We start from the raw sequence: 13,528 nt of genomic DNA, 5'->3' as shown, positions 1-13,528 counted from the left end.
ACTTCCACTGCCTTTTGAGGAAGGGAGTTACAAAGACTCTCAAGCCTCTGAGACAAAAAAATCCTCCTCATCTCTGTCCTAAATGGATGACACCTTATTTTTAAACTGTGGCCTTTAATTCTAGATTCTCCTACAAGAGGAAATATCCTCTCCACATCGATCCTGTCAGCACCCCTCAGGATTTTATATGTTTCAATCAAGTCGCCTCTTACTCTTCTAAACTCCAGCAGATACAAGCTTAGTTTGTCCAACCTTTCCTCATAAGACAGCCCACCCATTCCAGGTATTAGTCCAGTAAAACTTCTCTGAACCTTTCCAATGCATTTACGTCCTTCCTTATGTGAGTCTCCAGATGTGGTCTCACCAATGCACTGTATAACTGAAGCATAACCTCCCTACTTTTGTATTCAATTCCCCTTGCAATATCCAATAACATTCTATTAGCTTTCCTAATTACTTGCTGTACCTGCATACTAGCCTTTTGCAATTCATGTACTACGGCACCCAGATCCCTCTGCATCTCAGAGCTCTGCAATTTCTCACCTTTTAGATAATATGCTCTTTTTTATTTTTCCTTCCAAAATGGACAATTTCACACTTTCCCATATTATACTACATTTGCCAGGTCTTTGCCCATTCACTTAACTTATCCATATTCCTTTGTAGCCTCCTTGTGTCCTCTTCACATCTTACTATCCTACCTATCTTTCTGTCATCAGCAAATTTAGCAACCATACCTTCATTCCATTCATCCAAATTGTTTATAAAAATTGTAAAACATTGCAGCCCCAGCACTGTTGTACACCATTTGTTACATCCTGCCAACCAGAAAATGACCCATTTGTGCCTACCCTCCATTTCCTGTTAGCTAGCCAATCTTCTATCCATATCAATATATTACTTCCTACATCATGGACTTTCATTTTCCACAATAACTTTTGATATGGCACCTTATCAAATGCCTTTTGTAAATCTAAATACAGTATATCCACCAATTCCCCTTTATCCACAGCACATGTTACTTCTTCAAAGAACTCCAATAAGTTGGTTAAATATGATTTCCCTTTCAAAATACCATGTGGACTCTGCCTGGTTACCCTGAATTTTTCCAAGTGCCCGGCTATAACATTTTCCCTGTGAGAGATGTTAAGTTAACTGGCCTGTAGTTTCCTGCTTTCTGTCTCCCTCCCTTTTTGAAGAAAGGAGTCACTATTTTCCAATCTAATGGAACCAACCCCGAATCTAAGGAATTTTGGAAAATTAAAACCAATGCATCAACCACTTCAGTTGAAGTTCTATCCCTCATGTTTTGAATCTGAAGCTCCATCCCTCAAGTTTTGAATCTACCCAGGATTATAGGTATCTCTGGGACATACAACGCTCCTTGAACTGCTATTCTCACCTCATCCTGAGATCCACACTCAGTGCCATGCACCACTATATGAACACACTCGACCTCTCCCTCCAGCAGCACTGCCTCACCCTATCTTAAAGCTGTCCTTGCCCCCAGTTTCATTTTATACTTCGTCTCATCCGATGCCTTAACAAGAAACTTTGTCTCTTTCTTTCAGGTGCTAAGGAACGCAAGCTCTAACAACTCATTGATACTAACGTCCATCCAAGACCCTCCATCCCTTCTCAGCCCTGTATTCACCATACCCTTGACCTTCCCCTCTCTGAATGTTTAGTACTCAGCAAAGGACTCAGTTTCATACCCTTACGCCTTCACCTCAATGAATTTCAGACTTGGCACGATGCTGAACTCTTCTTCCGCCATTTCTTTAGTTGTGAAGAAGAGTCATACAGACTCGAAACATTAACTCTGTCTTTTTCTCCACAGATGCTGAACTTTTCCAGCAATTTTTGTTTTTGCATCAACCACTTCATTAGCCACTTCTTCTAAGATCTTAGAATGAAGCCCATCAGGACCCGAGGATTTATCAGTCCACAGCTCAACAATTTGCTCACTACCGCCTCCCTGGCGATTGTAATTTTCCTGAGTTCCTCCCACCCTTCCACTTCCTGATTTACAGCTATTTCTGGGATGTTACTTGTATCTTTTACAGGGAAGACCGATGCAAAATACCGGTTCAGTTCAACAGCCATTTGTTTATTTTCCTTTACAAATTCCCTAGGCTCACTTTCTTTGTTAACTCTTTTCTTTTAAAGTATTTATAGAAACTCTTACTATCAGTCTTCATATTTCTAGCTAGCTTCTCCAGTGTATCCTTATAATTAAAGTCCCTCATTCCTGGGACCATTCTCATGAATGTTTTCTGCACCGTCTCTAAAACCTTCACATCTTAAAGTGTGATTCCCAAAATTGGACGCAATACTCCTGCTGAGGCTGAACCTGTTTTATATGAAGTGTAGCATTTGAACTGTAACAAGAGTTCAGACTTGAATAGAATAAATAATGACTTACAATTCAAGAAATTTATAAAATTCTTGACTAAACATTATTGAATTATATTTCAAAATCATAAGGATATAATCACAGAATCACAGATTTCTTACAGCACAGATGGAGCCCATTCGGCCCATCTTGTCTGCACTGGCTCTCTGAATGAGCATTTCACTTAGTGCCATTCTCCTTCCTTCTCCCCATAACTCTGCAGATTGTTTATCAAATAATCACCTAATTCCCTCTTGAATGCTTCAATTGAACCTACCTCCATCACACTCCCAGGCAGTGCATTCCAGACCCTAACCACTTCCTGTGTGAAAAAGTTTTCCTTCACATCACTATTGCTTCTTTTACTAATTACTTTAAATCTGTGCCCTCTTGTTCTCGATCCTTTCATGAGTGGGAACAGTTTCTCCCTACCTACTCTGTCAAGGCCCATCTTGATTTTGAATACTTCTATCAAATCTCCTCTCATCCTTCTTTTCTCCAAGGAAAAGAGTCCTAACTTCTGCAATCTATCTTCATAATGAAAGTTTCTTACCCTTGGATCCATTCTCATAAACCTCTTCTGCACTCTCTCTATTGCCTTCACATTGTAAATAGTTCACTGATAGCTGACGAACAGGCAGGCAAATAACATCATGCAGAACCCACAATGAAAAACAAAGCTTACAAACTGACTTCTTTCTGCATTTTATAAATACTCACAAAAGCAGAACACCCAATACAGTTCACGTTTTACCTTCTAAACTGCAGGATACTCGACTTTCTTCACCCAGCTCCCTGTTTACTTTAAACCATGAGATCAAAGTTTACACATCCAGTTGTCTGGATATCGACAAAGGTGAATCTTTTACTCAGTCTCCACCCTTGCCCCTCAATCTCTTTATTTTAACCTGCAGAAAAACTACTGGTCTTTTTCATCCAGGCCTTCTGTCTTTAGTTCATTCAGGAGACTAAAAGGTTGCATGTTCCCTGAATGATACGCACAATGCCCTAGTCCCTGTTCACCCCTGGAGTGTTGATCAGATGCCCCGGGGAAAAGAAGCAACTTCTGATGTCCTGGTCTACGTCCAGCTGTACAGTGAAAGACAAAGGAGAGGTAGGCCTTTCTTATACCCCTCTGTACATGTGTTCAAAACCTCTAGCAATCAGAAATTAGTTACTACCTGCATGGTCAGCTCATTGAGTGATCAAAGGCGATGTCACTCCTCATGGACAGAGTCCTTATGAACTGTTTTAAAATATTGTTTCAGGACCCCCAAACATTTCAGGTAGTTGATAAGGATCACAGAGGTGCTTCTTCACCCTGTTTCAAGGCTTCTCACTCCTCTGGCCACAATGAAATCAGAAGAAGTGTCAAGATTTTCTTAATGAGATCCAACCTGTTAGCGTCTTGATGCTCATATGTATGGTTACCACTGGAATGTTTCCTGACCCCTTGTTCTCAGTCATTTTATTGTCTATATCCTGCCTGTAGGAATGCAGCAGGTTGGGTATACCCAATTGATCCCATCTACTTGTGGCACATACTTTGGGTGTTGGTCATATCCTGACATGTGACCCTGCCCTACTATGCCAATGTTCTTAATTCTAAAAAGGGGATTGGGCTTCTCCTGCACTTCTAGGGTAGTACAGAACCAATCCTATTGCACATGTATTCCTATTTCCCAGGTGACATTCATGTTTCACCGGGTATACTTACACTAGTCCCCTGATCATACAAGTGTTGATGGTAAGTTGGTAGATAGACACACTCCTGAGATATTTGTCAGTTACCCAAGAGAATTTCTCTTCTGAATTTTCTGAAGGCTTTCTCGGGCCTGTTCCACTAACCAAGGACCAGATGTTACATTTATATCCTTTTCAGCAGCTTCCATGGAAGCATTTTGCTTCCTTTACAATTTCATTCAATTGGTGAGCATGGCTTTCCAATTCCACCCCCCATCTTGTGAATGAGCAATCACAACCTGACCTTCCTATAATTCTCCCTATCATTCGCCTCATATAATATTTCCCTTAATCTATTTCTAACAGGTTTCAGTGACTGGTCTAAACTAACCAAATCTAAGCTATTTACAAGTGACAGCCCAGTATTAAATACAGTTGTAGCGTCATTAATCAAACCTCCACCTACCGACCTGTGAGGGTAATAGCGGGCGGAAATATAGATGGTGTAGTCACAAAGTGAGTGACATGAAAAGTGCCTCAGAGGAATGAGGGGTGTGGAAAAAAAGAATCTCAAAGGGGAAGCTTGGTAGAAGCATAGAGTAAGTTATAAGAAAGGGAGAGGAAGCGTGTGTGTTGCGAACCTGAGTTTGGAGAATTGAGATTGTAGTGTTCTATCTCCTTAAGTACCTGCCTGTGGCTAGCCAAGACTGCTGTTTGAGTTTTAACAAGCTGCAAAGAACGGTGCAATTGCATTTTCTTTTCTGTGGAAGCTTACAGGCTTTTTTTGCGTCTTGGGCTAAGGATGTTAAAGTTTATTTGTGAGAATTAACTTATTCTCCAGTTTTTGATCACAGGCATTTCAAACCTGAAGGAAAACGACAAGTGATGTAATTTGTATTTTTTTAAGGAAAGCACGTTATTTTCTCTGTTGTCTGTGGAATAAAATCATTTGTGTGGATGATGTTTGTGTGCTTCAAGTTTTAATGTGTTTTTCTCCCCTAAATTGTGATTTTTTGGCAGTAGTTTCAGCAATCGTTTAAAGAAAACCAACGCCAGGACTTTACAGCCCTGCCGCAGCGCGTCTCCCCCGGGGGATGCAGCGAACCATTTAAACCGCCATTCACTTCATCGGGACCATAATATTCCATCGGGCGGGAGGGGCCATAAAATCCGGGCCCAACAATGAGGTTTGTGTGCGCAGATTAAAAGGGAAGTGTGATGAGTAAAGTAAAAGTTATAAGGCTCGAGTTGCTATTGCTGGCTTGAGTTACAAGTTAAGTATATTTTAATAGGCATGTTGGAGTCTTACTCCAGATACAAATTCACAGATATGAGAATGGGGTAGTTTTAATGTTTGAAGGCATAAATTGGAATTTGGGTTGTTTGCAGTGAACATGATTAACCCTGACTTGGGTTGATCTTGGGTTAGAAATGTTTTATAAAAGTTAAAAGGTTTTGCCTGAATTTTGGGTAAAGTGGGAACAAGAATTTGCAAAAAGCCTCAAAAAGACTTTTGTCCAGAAGAAAAACAGGTTGAACTGGTTTTTTGCTTTTCATAGAATGTATTTGCTTCTTGGTTATTAAAAAAAAATAAAAGCCAAATACTGCGGATGCTGGAAACTGAACCAAAAACAAAAATTGCTGGAAAAACTCAGCAGGTCTGGCAGCATCTGTGGAGAGGAAGACAGAGTTAATGTTTCGAGTCCCTGTGACTCTTCAACAGAACTAAAGAGAAATAGAAATGTGGTGAAATATAAGCTGTTTAAGGGGGTTGGGACAGGTTGAGCTGGACAGAGGGCCAGTGATAGGTGGAGGCATAGGAGAGATTGCCAAAGATGTCATAAAGAAAAAGACAAAGGGGTGCTGATGGTAATGTTATTAGCTACCCCCGATAGTTTTTCACCCCCTTGCTTATCAAGAATCTATCCACCTCTGCCTTAAAAATATTGTTCACGTTCTTGGTGAAGCCAAGGGTGAAAATGTCATCAACGAACCAGTTTTCTTCTAGCATGTCCCCTTTTACTGAGCTTTCCTAAGTGTCCAGTGCCACTCTCTGCCTCATAGATGGAAGAAAGATCTCTATTCGCTGGGACCATGCTAATGATGACATTAAGGGTAGAAAGTAGGATGAGCGAGTGACAGATGGTCCTAGTGGGGGTGGGGTGAGGGAGAGGGGATCAAAATAGGCTAAAAGATGGAGATAAAATGATGGGTGGAAATAAATTTTAAAAATAATAATAGAAATAAGTGGGAAAAGAAATATATATATATACAAAAATATAATAATTATTGAAAAAAGGGGGTGAGGATGGAGGAGAGAGTTCATGATCTGAAGTTATTGAACACAGTGTTAAGTCTGGAAGGCTGTAAAGTGCCTAGTCGGAAGATGAGGTGCTGTTCCTCCAGTAAAAAAAAAGGAGACTTGGGAACAGAAAGGGAGAGGTGATGATATCACCATGTCCACCTGAGAGTTTTAAACCAGCAGAGGAGTTAACCCTTTCTGCTAGCAGCTTAGTTTACCACACAATATTTAGTTTGTTGAATGAAAATGCATATATAGGGCACTATGACATTTTAAGTTTCTGAATTGTCCAGTATGTACGGATGAATTAACCCATTTCGCCCTGAGCAGAATGGATCTCTTTTTGTTGTTTTTAGGTTACTGAGTACAACATGTTTTCCAACAGTTTCAAGAAATTAAGAGTTTATCTGCAGACTGGCAGAGCATAGCTATGGACCAAAAGCTTTGCCTTTTAAAAACAATTCATCCTAACCCATTTAGAACACTTGTTATTTCCCAAAACAAGGGTGTTTGCGAACAGGAGATCTAATGTATGCTCACTAACCAACGAGCATCAGGTATTTCAAAAACCACCAAGCCTGAGCAGAGGTAAGTTGGAGAATTGCGGGATTAAATTCATATGAATTGGTATTCTGGACTTTTAAGGAAGATTTACCGGAAATGTAAAAGGTTGAAAAAAATGTATTAAGAAATTATCTGGGTGGTTTATGCAAATATTGTGAGATACAGTTTCTTTTAGGAAAAGATAAACTGAAAACACTTATCAGTCCAACAACACTGTGTTATGACCCTGTGAAGAGGGGAAAATATGACTCCCTTATCATACCACCCGAAGTCTGACTGGAACAGAGGCGTTAGTTTTTATTAACGAAAACCCACCCAGATAAAGAAAGCCAAATATTTAAAGGCAATCCCGTGTGTTTTGACCTTTGGTGACCCACATTCATACACACACATGCATAGAAAATGTACAAGTTAAATTGTAGGTAGTTACTTTCTTAGCCAAATGTAAGTTCAATGTTGAAAAGTTTAAAAAACATGAGAGTTCATGGTTTTCACGAGTCCTTTGCTGGTCACTGTGGCTGCGGCAGAAATTTTTCCAGGTTTGTCCTTAGATTCCAGGGGCAGGATTTTCCGGCTCGGCATGCGGGTGCCTGCCCGACGTGCCCAAGTGTGAAATAACACGCGATGACGTTGGGCAAGTGTCCTGACGTCATTGGGTGATACTTCTGTCAACAGGCACGTGAGAGTCGGCAGCATGCCCATCGACAACTAAGAGGCCTATTAAGGCCATTAAAGCATTAGTTAAGTGCTAATTTTTGCTGTACGTCCAACCTTACAGTTGGTGGGTAGGCGAGCCAGCCAGGCGGCCTTTGGATTTTTTAGGAAACCTCATCCATAGGCAGGATGAGGGTTCAGTATTTAAATTTAAAAAAACAAAAATTTTTGGGCCGAACTTTTCAAATGTACATGTTAAGAAGAGTGAGTCCGCTGTGTGTACATTTTTTTCTGGATGCACAGACCTTTGCGCTCACACTCCTCCTGCCCCCACCCCAGCAGCGCTGAGCTTCTCAGTGTGCCTTTCACACTTGCTGGCCATTAATTGGCCAGCCAGCGTGCAATCACAGTCGGGGCCAATCACAGGTGGCAGGCTGTTTCCCAGCCACTCCCAGCCCTGCTCGCCCACGACCCGAAAATCTTGTCCCAGGAGTTGAGTTGTAGCCCATTTAACTGCAATTGCCAGAGACAATATCCTTTGGAAAACATAATCTGTTTTTTCAGAAGTTGATTTTTGCCTGAGGTTCCTTTCAATGGAAATTCACTATTTGTGTTGGATTTTTTAAACTGTAAGAGACGGGGCCTTAACTTGGTAGAGGATAGAAGGGTGCTCCTTACTGCTTAATTGGCAGCTTTTCCACACTATTCACTGTTCCTGTCTTTAGTAGCTTGTATTAAAGAGATTTCAGAAGGGGTTTGTTTATCTGATGACTGAACCAATGGTTGCTTTTGTTCCCTGGCCAGGATTGCTTGGGTCCTGTAATATCCCAGCCACTAATCCCCTGAACAAGTCATTTAAGTGATCTTGATGAGATAAGGAAACATCTTTCATATGATTATTGTTCTAGCAGACCTTCTATCTCTGCTGGAGAGGTGTTCTTATAGAAATATAAATGTTGTGTCCAGTAAATTTCAGTAAATCCCTTTGAAGTAGTTCTTGACATCCTCAGTTGTGAAATTCCAGAGAAGGATGTCATGGTATGTCTGAACTGTAATTCACATTGAAATTTCCCAGACGCTGGTCAACTTGCAATACCAGACATCAGGTGACTGGTGGCAGCCACTTTAAATCAGTGTAATTTCTTGTTCTTAAAATGTCCTTTTTAAACAGTTCAACATATGTTTGGTCAGCCAGTGAAATTACAGATTGGTATCACTCATGCACAAGCCACATCATTACAACAACTGTTATTGCCTGTATCCTGCCTTTAGGAATGTAGCACACAAAACATTTCATACTGAAGTGAATTGCCCAGATTTTCCTTAATATATTTTCACTCCCTTAACCCTTGTGTTCCCACAAAGATCAAGCTAATAAATTCAACAGTGGCCAATTTTATTAATCCCTTCGTATCTTATGTACAGCATAACAAGCATAGTTACAATCATAATATGTAGCTAGAATTAATCAGTTACATTGTCAAATCAATCTTTTCAGTCCATATTACAAAAGATCCTCCGTAACTTTCTGGCTTTCATATTCTATGACTCTATTTATAAAATCCAGGATCTTGTATGCCCTATTAACCACTTTCTCCACCTGTCCAGCCATCTTCAATAATTTGTATACATTTCCACCAGTTCCCTCTGCTCTGGTACTTCATTTAGAATTGTATCCTTTGATTTATATTGCCTTTCCTTGCTTTTCCTGCCAGAACTTATCACATCACACTTCTCTTCATTAAATTTCATCTGCTACTTGTTCACTTATTCCAACCCCTGTGACCAGTTGAAGTCCATTATCATCCTTCTCTCAATTTATAATACTGCCAAGTTTTGTGTCATCTGCAAATTTTTAAATTGTGCCCTGCACACTTAAGTCCAGGTTGTTAATATAAATCAAGAAAAGCAGTGGTCCTAAAACTGAGCCCCAGGGAACTCCACTATCCATTCTCCAGGCCAAAAAAAAAAAACAACTGTTTACAACTGCTCTCTGTTTCCTGTCACAATTTCCTAATCCTCTAGTGCCATCCCTGCACCCAAGAAGGACTGGAAGATTATGGCCAATGCCTTCACAATTTCTATCCTTACTTGCCTTAGTATTCTTGGATAACTAGTCCTGAAGGATTGCTGGTTCAGATAACAACAGTAAGTGCTGGAAATACTTAACAGGCCAGGCAGCATTTCTAGAGAAAAACACAAAGTTAGAATTGCAGGTCAATGATGTTTAGTCAGAATGTTCTGATAGAAGGTCATCGACAACAGACTCTCTAATACTTTTTGGAGTGTGCAGATGATTTTTTAAAAAATTTGTTCATGGGATGTGAGCATCAGTAGCAAGGCCAACATTTGTTACTCACTTCTAATTGCCCTTGAGAAGGTGATGGTGAGCTGCATTTGTTGAAGTCCATGGCCCATTTGAAATTTTTTTTGCGGGCCGCGCGTGATGGTAATCTTAAAGGGCTAAATAGTGCATAGCCTCACGAGGAATTCTGGCTGCTTTGTGGCCATGAAACTTGAAGGATCATTATTCATTGACCTGAAATGTTAACTACTTTTTAAATTCATTGATTGGATGTGGGAGCTGGTGGCAAGGCCGGCAATTGTTGCCAATCCCTAATTGCCCTTGAGAAGGTGATGAGCTGCCTTCTCGAGCCTCTGTAGTCCGGAGAGGAGAAGTGTTACAGGAGTATTTTTTCTTAGGTTTTTACATTTTTTGCTTCGCTGCTGTTAGTCTTCAGCTTACTTTGGTTTCAATATTAGAGCCCTGATCCATTGCTGAGAAAAACTAGCTATCAGTTGTAGAATTTGTTCTTTTAACAGCCCTTCTAAACTACACATCAAATAAATGCTAAAAATCTTGGGGTTGAAATTCCTGTGGAATTTGGGAACCTGCGTCAGGACCGTTTGCAATTCCTGAGCCCTCGTTTGTCGTCAAGGCTTCTGCCAGCACAACTTTATGCGAGGCGGCCTCCCAATTGGCCTCCTCCATGTTCCCTATCTGATTAAGGATGGTGGATGGATTCCTGAGGTGGGGGGCCCAATGAGAGGGTCCACAGCACAGGATGGCCGGCAGCCCCGCCAAGCGAGGTGGGTGCTGCAGAGCCAGGAAGGTGAGCAAAGTGGAGGTGCTCTTGGAAGCTTGCTGAAAAATTAAAATTAAAGAAGGCCGGCGGTTGTTAAGGCCATCAGTATGCAAGGGAAACCCATCCACAGAAATGGATGTGAACTTTTCATACTTGCAGCTCATACATTGGGCCAGTAAGAGGAGGCTCTACGGCCTCCTGCCAAGTAGCTGCCAGCAGGGGGCCAGTCTGATGCTGGGAAAATCTCAGCAGGTTCTGAAAATGGCCTCTAAATGGGGCTTTAATTGGCCTAAGTGGCTGCCCAACTACTACTAGAGTGGGGCGCTGGTGTGCCTGTGCACCCAGGTGGCGAGTTTCCATCTTCAGGCCCTGCAGCGATACCCTTACGTCGAGCCCCCTCCGAGAGTTCTTCTGCCAGGTGCAGGGCCTGAATTAGACCTTTGTGGCTCCTTGCGGGTGTTGCCCTTTTTTTTTACCAGGACCTGATCAAAGTCTGGCACATGGCCGCCTTGCAACACAGCTTTCCGCCGTCAGGAGTAGCGGCTATCGACAGAGAACCACTGCTAAGGAATCTGCACCTCTGCCCTTTTCAGTGGCTGGCAGAGAGGAGGACTGGGGCTGCCCGGGTGATCCAGGATCATCCTGGATAGGGGACCTGCTGGGTAGCGGAGGAGTGGGCTGGATGATTCCCCAGGAGTTGGCACATTGTGTTTCAGTGGACATCCAGCTTGTGGCCAATGCCATCCAAGACCTTAGGACGGTTGTGTTCAGCCCCGACGTCATAATGGGATTCAAGGTGGCACAGGTGCGTGATGGTCTTCCGTCTGAGCGTACCCCTATTCGGACGGAATTCCACATTAGTCCCAAGCCTCGAACCTTCCCTCGGGAGCCAGTGCCCCGCAGCCTGAGTCGACTTGTGGAAATGCCTTTTATGTCCTTTAGCATAGCATGGAGGGGTTTCCTGTGCAGGCTGCTGCTGCACACTCTTCACTTCCTCGTCTGCCGCCTGGGCACACCCTGGCTTGCCTTGTTGCCGTCTGGCAGCAGAGGTCCCCAATGGGATGTCCTCTACGGGGGTGTCCTCCCACTTTCCATCGGGGGCTTGGGCTGGAGGGTGTTGCACGCAGCATCCCATACAACCGTAGGTTGTGTCAGTTCACGGACTCCCAAGATACCTGCATATTTTGCGGCCTTGTGGAGTCCATGGACCAGGTTAATTGTTGTAGGCTGCACCTTTTTTAATTTCTTGAAAAACATTTTACTGTTGTTTTGTTTGCACCTCAGCCCCATGCTCCTGATCTACAGGCACCCGGTGCAGAGGGGGCTGTGAGGGGTGAAGACCTCCTCGTGAACCTGCTCCTTGGCCTAGTCAAGTTGGCCATTAACAGGTCCAGGCAGTGGGCGATTGAGAGTGTCGTCCAACCCAACTGCCTGGCCCTCTTCCGCGGCTATGTTCGCGGCTGGGTGTCCCTGGAAAGGGAGCACACAGGCCTGAATCTTTTGATTGGTGTGCGGGGGCGGGCCCTACTCGCTGATGCATAAAATGATGCGCAGTGATGTCAGGTGTGCATCCTGATGTCACTGCGCGTCGTTCCGAACTTCAGTTCAGCAGGCGCGAATGGTCAAAGGCCTATTAAGGCCGTTTAACAACTAATTGAGCTGATTGCCTGGGCTGCCTATCCAACCTTAAGGTTGGTAGGGAGGTGAGGAGCCCAGGCGGCCTTCGCATTGCTCATGAAACCTCATCCACAGGCGGAATCAGGTTTCATGAAGAGCTTATAACTTTAATACAAATTTTAAATAAAATTCATAGACATGGCCCAGCTCACGTGACACTGTCACATGAGGGGAGATGTCCAAAAAATTTTTTAAATTCTTTTTTTCAGTTTTTCACAATCAAATTAATCTCTCTGAGTCAGCTCCGTGCCTCAACTCTCCCTCTTCCCCTTGCCCGTAAAGAGAGCGCTGAGCACTTCTGGATGCACATCATGTTGGGTGGGCCTCAATTGGCCCGTCCAAGTAAAATGGCGGTATGCAGCTGATCACAGGCGGTGATCGGTTATGCGCTCACCCGTGCCCGCTTGTGCTCCAGCCCAGCCTGTACAACGAGGAGAAAATTCTCCCCGCATTGGCTGCTGGCACCATCGAGGCTTTCCATGCTTGATTGGCATTGCAGGGACTGGGGTGTTTTATCAACCCCTTTAATCACATTTTGATTTAATGTTGGTAAGTTTCCTTTGCATTATGTCTTTTGTCTTTGCAGTTTCCCTTTAAGGGGCTGCTTTTACTTTGTCTCTGATTTTGTTAATTTAGTTGAATTGTTTTGACTCAAATGAGTTACTACTGTAGTGAGATTTCCATGGCAGCCTACTCCTGGGAAGCCTGCCTGGAGGCAGGACAGTGTCCGGAACCATCCATACAAACTGTGAATATGCTGTGAATATCGACCCCTCTACCCTGCCTCCAAATGTGTTTCCATTTCTGTGGCAAAATTCAGGCCTTGGATTCTGCTCAGTGAGATAGCAAAAACACTAATATTGACTTGTCCTTTGAAATTAATGTTGTGATGGTTAAAGGATATTACCATGATAAGAAGTGTATTGCAACCCTCATTTTATTGAAGTCACGAAACCTTGTATAAATCTCCATCAGTCCCTTGGCTGCCTGGCAATTACTTCACAAAATCATTTTTGCAAAACACCTGAAATAACTTCAAACATCTGATAAATGGGACTTGGAGGTGGTAGCAACGTGAATGTAATTGTGAGCTGCAGTATGTTTAAAAGATGATGATTGAGCTTGTTACAGCAACTTGTAACTTGTTACTTCATTCTCACAGATGTT

Source organism: Carcharodon carcharias, chromosome 4, assembly GCF_017639515.1.
Source record: "Carcharodon carcharias isolate sCarCar2 chromosome 4, sCarCar2.pri, whole genome shotgun sequence".
Taxonomy (NCBI): Eukaryota; Metazoa; Chordata; class Chondrichthyes; order Lamniformes; family Lamnidae; genus Carcharodon; species Carcharodon carcharias.
The sequence above is the reverse complement of the archived record's forward strand: the minus strand, read 5'-3'. Positions refer to the sequence as shown.